Below are 10,975 nucleotides of genomic sequence, written 5' to 3' on the forward strand. Positions count from 1 at the left end.
GATGTGGGTGTGCGTGGATTTTGATGTAATTATCCAGATAATTGGAGGCAGATAATAGGAGGAAGGAAGAGGAGACTTCCTTGCCCAGGACCAAAGCTTCTATGACTCCAAGGGGGGGGGGTGTTGTAAAGCAGCATTTCTTTTTTCTTTTTTTTTAATTCCTCTATTTAAGCACCGTAGTTACAAAATTGTTTCTAGTTGGGTTTCAGTCATAGAATGTACACCTCTCTTCACCAGTGCCTCTTTCCTACACCAATATCATTCATTTCCCTCCCTCTTCCCTCACCCCTGCCTGTCTCTGGGGCAGGCATTTTGCTTCTCTATCTATCATCCTGAGGCTGTGGTTTGCACTGTTGTTAATGAAAGGGGGCCATGCATGTCACTTTATCCCCTTTCATCACCCAGTTCTTTTCCAGAGTGATCATTTCCAACTATCATCGTCATAGTAGAACCTTATCTACTCTAACTGCATTCACTGCTCTGTGACGAGCTTCCTATAATGGGTTGGTCCTCCTGACCTTCATCTCTATTGTCTCTGGAAATTTTTACCATACTGTCTTTTATTTTTCTTATATCCTACAAATGAGGGGGATTATTCTGTTTATCCCTCTGACTCATTTCACTCAACATAATAATCTCCATGTCCATCCATGTATAAGCAAATGTCATGACTTCATTTTTCCTAATAGCTGTAAAGTATTCCATTGTGTAGATGTACCATAGTTTCTTTAGCCACTCATCTGTTGTTAGGCACTTGAGTTGTTTCCAGATTCTGGCTATTGTAAATAATGCTGTGATGAACATAGGAGTGCAGAGGGCATTTTTTTTTTAATTTTGGGCCACATAGGGTGGTGCTCAGGGGTTACCTCTGGCTCTCTGCTCAGAAATCACTCCTGGCAAGCACGGGGGACCATATGGGATGCTGGGATTCGAACCACTGTTGGTCCTGGGTTGGCCACTTGCAAGGCAAACGCTCTACCGCTGTGCTATCTCTCTAGCCCTGCAGAAGGCATTTTTGTATTGTGTTTTGTGTTCCTAGGGTATATCTCTTAGAGTGGTATTGCTGGATCATATAGGAGTTCAATTTCCTCGTGTGTGTGTGTGTGTGTGTGTGTGTGTGTGTGTGTGTGTGTGTGTGTCACATCCAGCATTGCTCAGGTGTTACTCCTGGCTCTACATTCAGAAATCGCTCCTGGCAGGCTTGGGGGTCCATATGGGATGCTGGGATTTGAACCACCGTCCTTCTGCATGCAAAGCAAATGCCCTACCTCCATGCTATCTCTTCAGCCCCTAAAAAATAGCATTTCTTAACATTTTTTTCTGACCATGGCTCCCTTCTGATCTTGATTCCTTCCTGTGGCCCCCCCCACCATCTTACTGGTTTGTCTCCTCATTTTGTATAATGACTCTTCAACTTGTGAAAAATTTGCCTGTGATTCCCTTGGATTATCCTTATGTTCTCCAAATGAAAAACTGTCTAAAGGATTCCTAGCTCAGGTTTCAACATTTAGCCCATCCAGAATTTGTGGGTTTTGCCTATTGAAATAGACATTACATGTTTTCCAAATTGTCTGATACCTTTCCTGCAAAAATACTCCTGGCCTGTTACTATTCTCTTCTTTTTGGAGAGGCCAGAACTGGTAGTTGCTTGGGAGGTCACTTTAGACAGTGTTTGAGAAACCATGAAGTGCAGGGGTTCAACCCCAGAGCTTTGGCATACAAAACATATGTTCAGCCCTTCCAGTTATTTCCCTGGACACTCTTCTCTTCTGACCACCTGTTACATGTTATTTAGAGTTGATTACAAACATGCACGTGTTCAGTTCAGAATACATGTCCTAAATAACATGTTGGTGTCACATCATTGAGACTTGATACAGTGCTGGCAGTGTGACAAGCCCTATCCCATGTTTGATGCAGGCCACAGCGTGATGAAGAGAGACTGAATCTGCCTCAGAGGTGACAGGATTTGACTGTAAATTGGAAAGGTTGATTTAAGCATTTAGCAGTTAATCAAATAAAAAAATTATCAGAGCATTGGATACAATTTGGTTTAAATATTTCTTTTCTTTTTCTTTCCTTTTCTTTTCTTTTTTTTTTTTTTTTTGGTTTTTGGGTCATACCTGGCAGTGTTCAGGGGTTACTCTTGGTTCTACGCTCAGGAATCGCTCCTGGCGGGGCTGGAGAGATAGCATGGAGGTAGTGCATTTGCCTTGCATGCAGAAAGATGGTGGTTCAAATCCCGGCATCCCATATTGTCCCCTGAGCCTTCTGGGAGTGATTTCTGAGTGTAGAGCCAGGAGTAACCCTTGAGCACTTCTGGGTGTGATCCCCACAAAAACAAAACAAAACAAAAAAAAACACAAAAGAAATAGCTCCTGGCAGGCTCGGGGGACCATATGGGATGCCGGGATTCGAACCACCGTCCTTCTGCATGCAAGGCAAACACTCTACCTCCATGCTATCTCTCTGGCCCCTGGTTTAAATATTTCTGAGTAAAATTTTGACAGTTCAGTTTATATTTTTCCTTTAATTTTATTAATTTTTGTTTGGGGCCATACCTGGCAATGCTCTAGTCTTTTTTTGTTTGTTTTTGTTTTCTGGGGTCACACCCAGCAGCACTCAGGTGCCACTCCTGGCTCTACACTCAGAAATCACTCCTGGAAGGCACAGGGGACAATATGGGATGCCGGGATTCGAAACACCGTTCATCCTGAATCAGCTGCGTGCAAGGCAAACACCCTGTTGCTGTGCTATCTCTCCAGCCCAATACTTTAGTCTTATTCCTACTTCTGTGCTCAGGGATCACTCCTGCCAGGACTTCATTGACCATGTGAGGTGTCAGGAATTGAACCTAGGTTGGCTGCATGCAAAGAAATAAACCCCAAGTACTGCTGGATGTGGTTCCCAAACAAACAAAAATTATAACAACATAATCAATACTAGAGTAAACGTAAGAACCATACATATTTCAGAGTAAATGCACAGTAAATAAAGAATATTTTTATTTCCTTATCACTTAAACTTAGTCTCATCAGTAAATAACTGAACATGGATACTAACCATTAAGTCCGATAATCTTGTATATCTGACTTTCTGACATTTTGAAATAATGTTCAGACATAAAAAGTCACAGATTTACAGACTTTATCATTACGAAAGTATATTTGCTGAGTGGGAGGAGAACATATTTCTCGTTGGCTTGGTATATGTGATGTTTAAATCAATAGAATCTGTAGTGTGGGCCTCCACTGCTCAGAGCCCTGTGCACCGCAGGGCCTGGTGCTGATGGGAAAAACAGATGTGCCACATCTGCAGCAAGTATTTTCTGATGCAATAAGGGTTAGAGAAGATGGTTTCCTAGGACTTGCATCTGTAAGGGCTCATGGGTAGAGAGAGGGCTGGGAGTGGGAAGGATTTAGAGTTGTTCCATACAGTTCCACTAGAAAAGTGTTAACTTGGCCTCCCTTTACAGAGGGCTTCGGTGGGTTTTGCTCAACTGTTGAGTTACACTGCTATCTGGCTCTGATCACCTGTCAGGGCACCTGCAGGCCCTGCCATCCTGGTAGATGCACCTTAGCAGATCTAATGCTTCTGTGGGTGTCAGGTCATAGAGAAAATGGCCTTCCCAGCCACTCAATGGACTTGGGATCCCTGAAACCAAAGCCTCGACCAACTATGACACTATGTTGTCCCACTGCTGTTCTGTAGGGTCACATCTGTCATAGCTGCCCCGCTGGATTACAAAGAACAGATAACCAGCTACTGGGGATCTGAGAGCCAGTCTAGAGTTGTGCTCAGTGAGAGTCAAAAAATAAATAAAGGTTGGGTCCGGAGAGATAGCACAGCGGCGTTTGCCTTGCAAACAGCTGATCCAGGACCAAAGGTGGTTGGTTCGAATCTCAGTGTCCCATATGGTCCCCCGTGCCTGCCAGGAGTTATTTATGAGCAGACAGCCAGGAGTAACTCCTGAGCACCACCGGGTGTGGCCCAAAAACCAAAATAAATAAATAAATAAATAAATAAATAAATAAATAAATAAATAAATAAAGACACAAGGGAAAAGGCCAGTCCCTGTCCACTCCTCTGTCCAGCCTTGGCCAGGAAGGCTTCTGTTCTTCTGAAAGTAAACAGGTTCTGTGTAGTTACAAGGATGCCTCACAGGGCCAAGGATACAGCCCAAGTAGTAGAGCAAATGCCTTTCCTGAGTATCCTGGGTCCAGCCCCAGGCACAGCATGGTTCTCATGGTCCTATCCTGGATCCCTGTCTGGCCCCACAACTAACAGCATCAACAAAAATGAGCCCCCAGTCACCAAGCCAGAGAGGACAACCCTTACTTTCTCTCTTGGCAGTCCTGTCCCCCACTCCCTCAGCCAGCCCCTGCCCCCCAGGCTTCTGCTTTGGGCATGTGGACCCAGAAGTGAGGATACATTTTCAGCTTCCCACAAAGTGGGCCAGTTCAAACACAGACCCACCCACGAAATGGGGATTCTGGTGTCCCAGAAGTGAGGTCGAGACTCAGTGACCAGTACTTGTTGCTGTTTCTCTCCATCCTCTGGATGGGGAGGCTGAGGCTCCACCAGGCCAGATGAATATTTGAGGAAGTACTTTGGGGAGCCTAAAGCTGAGCCTCCCCTGTACCCTGGTAGAGAGACAGGGATCTTCAGGGAAGACTCAGAAGGGAAATGTTCACCCAGAGGCTGCCTTTTCCACAAGAAGCCAGTGATCAAGTGGGACAGGCTGTTCTCCATCTGGCTCATAGCCTTCATTCCCCTGCTTTTCATATGCAATATCACTATTTTTGTTTCAGGGCCACACCCAGTGTAGCTCAGCAGTTATTCCTGACTCTGAATTCAATAATCACTCTTGGCTGGCTTGAGTGACCATATGAGATGTCAAGGGTTCAACCCAAGTCCTCCGTGTGCAAGGCCAGCATCCTACCTAGCCATGTTATCTCTCTGGCTCCTCATGACCCTGCTTTTTTGGTGTACTCATCATGGCCCTTTGCCTCTCACACACGCTCTCTCTTTCACTCCCATTTTTTGTTATCTATTTCATGCCTATCCCTTGACTAAATACTGGGACCACAGAGGACCACAGAGTTTACATCAGACTTGGGCCAAACCAGGCAGATCCTTTAGAAGGGCCCAGATTTGGTGCAAAATGGGGGCATCTGAGGAGGCTTCTGTAGCCAGGGAGAACTTCCCAGAGTCAGGCACCCGAGGGAGACTTCAGCACTGCTTTTCCCTCACTGATTCCACTGCTCCACCTGTGAGCCTTTCTCCCCGCAGTGGCCGACAGGTTCCAAGAAGCGTCCCCTTGCCCTGTAGGCCTGGTTCCAAGAAGTGCAGTTCCCAGGAGGGCTTGCTTATACCCTTTCTTGGAATGCAAGCATCATCAAGCCACACAGGCTGCTGGGGTCTCACTGTGCATCGTGGAGGCAGAGGCAGAGGAGTGCCTGGGCGGGGCTGGTAGGAACAAGATGACCCTGTCCCAGGCTGTCAGCTTAGGTGGAGGCGGGGGTCAGGAGTCAGTGTGCATAAAGTTATTTCGGCTCCTGCTCAACCATCGGGGCCAGGACAGTGAGGATCTGGAACCCATGGGAAACTCACTAGGTGGGCTCAGAACGCTGACCAGCTTGTTGCATATGCTGCTCGCTGTCGCCCCATTCCCTGGCAATCCCCCAAGGCATATTGCACAGATCTTCCTCTGTTCTCAGACCAGGGATCCTCAGGTAACTGCAAGTCCGGAGCTAGAAAGAGGGATGGGATGGTCAGTCTGGGGCCCACGAGGACAGGACACTTGTGTTTCTCATCTCCTTATTCTCTCACCTGGCTATGACAGGTGAAGCTAACCTACCTCAATCGCTGGCAAATGGGTTTGGGGAGGTGGGGGTCGGACCCTGATTCACGGACAAGGACAGAGTTCTATTTTCCTCAAGGTCACTGGGCCTCCCTCTCGGGTGTGTCTGCCACCCCCGCCACACTGACTTGGCACCACGCCTGCCCACCCGCCTGGGACCTGCCAGATCGAGTTGAGCAACCAGTTCCTGAGAAGCAAGCGTTGAAGGCTGTTTGGTTTAAAATTAACTCCCCCGCGCCCCCTCCCCTGCTTGTGGCCTCCTCTGAGTTCTTGGAAGAGGCGCTTTGCTCTTCCTGGGAAGAGGCCTTTGGCAGCTGCGACAGATTCTAGTGAAAACACCTCACCCACGGGGCGGGTACCCATGCCGTGACTTCTGCCCCTCTGCAAGGCCTGGAGCTTCTAGCCTTGTGCCTGATAGTTTACTCTCAGAGAACCAGAGGAGAAGAAGTGCTTTGTCCAGATATTGTCCCCAGTTCTCCCAGTATCATATCCACTGGAGCTGAGTGAAGAGGTAAAGGACTGTAGAGAACCACCTGGGCACATCTAGGGTAGGGGAGAGAGCAAGCTGATCGCACTGACAGCAAACATGGGACTTGGGCCAGCTTTGAGCCCCAGATGGCTCAAAAATATAGAGCAGCCTGCCCAGGGTCACCCTGATTGGCCTGCTGAAATTCAGGCTGTCTGCATGTTGCCAGGTGTCACTGCTGACTGGGCAAGGATGCCCAGGGGCAAGTCCCACAGGCCCTCTGGCTGGGTACAGGCTCTCTTACAGGCTCTCTTCTAGCAACCCTGAGAGACTGCTCTTCCTGCAGCTCCTCCTCCTGTGGCCATTCCCCAGTGCAGTGGAAAGGTCAACACACACACACACACACACACACACACACACACACACACACACACACACACACACACACACACACACACACACACACACACACACACACACCCAGTGCACATAAGTGAGTCTCAGGAGACTGATAGCTGAGAAGTACGTGTGTGCGTGGGTGGGTGGATGGGTGGGTGTGTCGGGAATTGAACCCAAGAGCTGAGGAGTCTTTTTAAAAAAACAAAACAAAGCTTTTGTCCAACTCATTCTGTGAGTGAAATTCTCAATTCTTCTCTGGAGACAGGAAGGGCCCAGTGTGGCCCGTGGGTTAAGTCCCCAGAGAAATTTCCATGGGCAGCGTTTATTGGAGGCCACTAGTTCTCTCACTATGCTCTCAAAGTAGGGTCTCACTAGTGGAAACTAGTGGTAGAATAGTCCTAGAAGACTCCCTGAGGAATCATGGCAGTCCTAAATTCTCGCAGAATGCAGAGGCACCTCCTCACTGCTTCATCCAGTCTTGGCTCATGGAAATAACCTATTTTGATCACCAGAAAAGCTCCTCCTGCCCTGGGCTTTTGCTCTCTTCTGTTCAGAGTGCCAGCTTCCATTCACTCCCCCACCCCCCAAAATCAGGGCCAGCCACTTTCTGCCATCCTGTGGCATGGATATAGCCAATATTTCTACTGGACATAGGAAGAAATGGAAGATACAAGAAGTTAAACTGTTTCCTCAGATCCTAGAGGGATGTGGGGGCAAGGGGATGTGGTGCTGAGATTTGAACCCTGCCTGGGTTCTTTCTCTTGGCTGAGTTGATGCTTAAAGACTTCCCCCAGGGAATTGTCATGGGAAGCACTTTTGTGTGTGTGTGTGTGTGTGTGTGTGAGAGAGAGAGAGAGAGAGAGAGAGACAGAGACAGAGACAGAGACAGACAGACAGACAGACAGACAGAGAGACAGATGATAAAGATAGACTGCCTGGTTTCAAAAGCCAATGATTGATTTCTAGAAGTGTATTTTCTCCTCCCTAGGTTTGAAAGACCTAGAAAAACTCAGGTTCTAGGGAGATTCCCCAAAATACAATAGGTACCTAAATTAGGCATGGATAAGAAGGCAGCTACTGGGGTAGGGTGAGGTTACAAATCAGGGAAGGGAACACTACAACAATGGTATAGAGGAAAAGTACCTACCATAGTGGCAGGTTGGGGGGTGGGAAGGAAACTGGGTACTTTGATGAAAAGAACACTGATGAAGGGATTGGTGTTGTTGAATCGTTGTACATCTGAAACTGAATCATAACTAGCTTTATAATTCATAATGGTTCCACAAAAAAGAATAAATCAGGCATGAATAAATGGAGAAATCATTAATTTTTTTTGGACTTGGAAGGGTAAAAGTTTGACATGGTTAATGGAATACATTGTAGGTTACCGACTGCAGTGGGCTGTTTGAGGAAAGCAGAATGGAATGGTTCTGGAGTTTGGACAATCATTTCCTAGGGTCTGGGGTAAGGCATTAGCAAGGTATGGGGAGAATCTGTGAATATCATGAAGTGAGGACGGCAAGGTATGTGAGCACCTGAAGGGAGGGGTGATAAGAGACATTAAGATGGTCCAGTTGGGTGAATGAGTGATGGACCCAGAGACCAATAGACTGGCTGTGAATGGACTGTCTCCAAGATAAAAGGGGAAGGGAGCCATGAAGCAGAATGTTCGGTGGGTAGCAGACTTCAGTTTCATAGTTCTATAATGAAGAGCCAAGCCCTGGTCTGGGATTCAAAGCTGCGGGTTCAAACTCACTCTTCTCTTCATACTTGGTGATGGTGGTCAAGCCACTTTGCCTCTGTGGCTTTTAGGCTTGCATTTTTAAAATGAGCCCAACCCAGAGGTAGCCCATTAGCTCTCCTCTGCAAGTAAAGATCACTGGAGTAGAAAAAATAACAGGCCTGAGAGAGAACTGCTTCTGGGTCAGGGCTAAGGGTGGCTGGTGATTTATTCTTTACTGGAGCTGGTAAAGAGGTTGCAAAGATTTGCCCTACTCTGGTTCACGGAAAACAGACAAGATGGGGCCGGAGAGATGGCGCTAGAGCTAAGACGTCTTTCTTGCAAGTGCTAGCCTAGGATGGACTGGGGTTCGATCCCCTGGCATCCCATATGGTCCCCTCGATGTCTGAGCGCATAGCCAGGTGTAACCCCTGAGTGTCAATGGGTGTGGCCCCAAAACAAAACAAAAAACCAGAAACCAGACAAGAGTCAATTCATCAGGATGAGAACCCAAGGCTTTGGATGGCAAATGATGCTTAGCAGGGAGAAGACTTGGGGAAAGCATCTAATGGAAGAAAGGTCTGCTGATATCTTGCAGAGGTTCCAGCCCAATTCTACTCCCTTGGGCCTGGGAGGACATAAACTTCTGACCAGCAGCTCCTTTAATGAATGCAAACCACCAATAATGCCATTACATTGACAGCTGCAGTAACAGGTTGCATTGCCAGGTTTAACCTGATCAGACACTTCTCTTCAGTCCTTGAATGTCCCCTCCCCCTGGTGCCCTTGAGCAAGGATCTATCACTGTCCCATTCCACAGTTGAAGGATCCATGAGGTTGATGGAAACATTCCAGAGCTAATCCAAGCTGCATCTTTCTTTAGGGGCCTTCTCTAGACTCTCAGACACAGGAAGCCCAACCTGCTGACCTGAGTGACCCACACAATTATTATTTTTTGTAGCTGACCATGTAGCCTATATCAGGGAGGCCCAAGGTCCTGCAGTATCTATGGGCTAGACATCAGGAGAGGTGCGTAGATTTTTGGCAAAGCTTTATGTTAAAACTGGTCTAACAGGCTGTAGGGAAAACATTGCCCAGGCCTGTGCAAGCTCCTCTTCTGAAGGAAGGGGGAATCTGAATCCCCAGAGTTCTTTTACCTACTTGGACGGCCTGATTTGGATCCTTTGTCCCTCCACTTACTTCATTGTGGGTCACTGAGTAGGGTGAGTGGGTTCTCATCTGGGAGAGGAACCCTACCATTCCTTCTTCCCACCCAGTCCTCTTCAATTCCTGGAGTTAGCCCAATTTAGCAAACTGCTTGATGGGCAGAAAACTGGGTCCAGGTACTGAAGCCCTGATTATTGTGGGTGTAGAGTACACTCTGGTCATGAGCAAACATTCCTGTAAGGCCTCTCGTTTTCAAAAGAGATCTCGATGGCCTAGAGGCCTCTCTGTCACCATCATTCCAGGGGAGTGTTGCAAGTCCAAAGAGGTCCATGGAGGGGATCCACCTCTCTGGAGTCTGGAAGAATTCTCCACACCCCTGCTCTGCCCCTGGCTCAGTCTCTTGTTGGTGCCTATATTTGAGAGGCGGTCACCTAAACAAGGTCATGCATCCAGTCTTTCTATTCCTGACTCTGCCTTTCACAGGCTGTGCCATCCTGCCAGGGCTCCTCAGCTGGAGGTGTGGAGAGGTCTTAGATGGTGGCGACAATGGCTGGCAGGGTTGCATGGAAAGCTCCAGGGGCACAAATCCACCTGAGATCTCCAAGCAGCCCTTGTCCCCTATGCCTCAGTGTCCTCATCTTTGGATTAAGACATTTAGATCTATTTCTAGGGTGTTGGTAAACACTACACCAGCGCCTGGGGGAGTACCGAGACATCTCTGCAATAATGAGTGATTTTCTCTTCCTCTGACTCAGCGGTCTTCTTTTTGGGTGGGGAACAAACAGCTTCTGGCACCCCTCATGTCCTCTGCCTCCTCAGAGTGACTCAGACCTGGGAGAGAGAGCAATCTGAGGGGCCTCTTCAGAGACTTTGGGAGTTGGATAGAGGCAGGGATCCAGGCTGAAGGAATGAGGAAGAGAAGAACCACAGACATCCTTGGCAGGGGCATGGTGATCTGGAGAAGGCTGTTGGGTCCTACAGCCAGCACAGAGGTGCCAGGCAGGACAGCTGGGCCAGGGAACCATGACATGAAGACACCCTCTACCCCTTCACCCACTTCTTGCTCATTCTCACCTATGTCCATCTCCATTCTTTGCCGCAACTATCTCCATGCTTCCAATAATGTGGGGCCTCCACAGTTCTTGTTGCTTCTTTCTCTTTTTGGGGGGAGGGACACCAGGTATGTGCTTGGAGGCAGCTCCTGGTGCTGATTGGGGGGACCATATAGTGCCAGGGAAGGAACTGGAACATCCCTAGTGTGAAGCATTTGCTTTGGGCCCTGAATCATCTCCCTGGCCTCCTCATTGTTTCCTATCCTTTCCTGCCTCCTCCATCTTATCCCTCTTCACACTCTCCTGCT

This window comes from Suncus etruscus, chromosome 7 (assembly GCF_024139225.1).
Source record: "Suncus etruscus isolate mSunEtr1 chromosome 7, mSunEtr1.pri.cur, whole genome shotgun sequence".
Lineage (NCBI taxonomy): Eukaryota > Metazoa > Chordata > Mammalia > Eulipotyphla > Soricidae > Suncus > Suncus etruscus.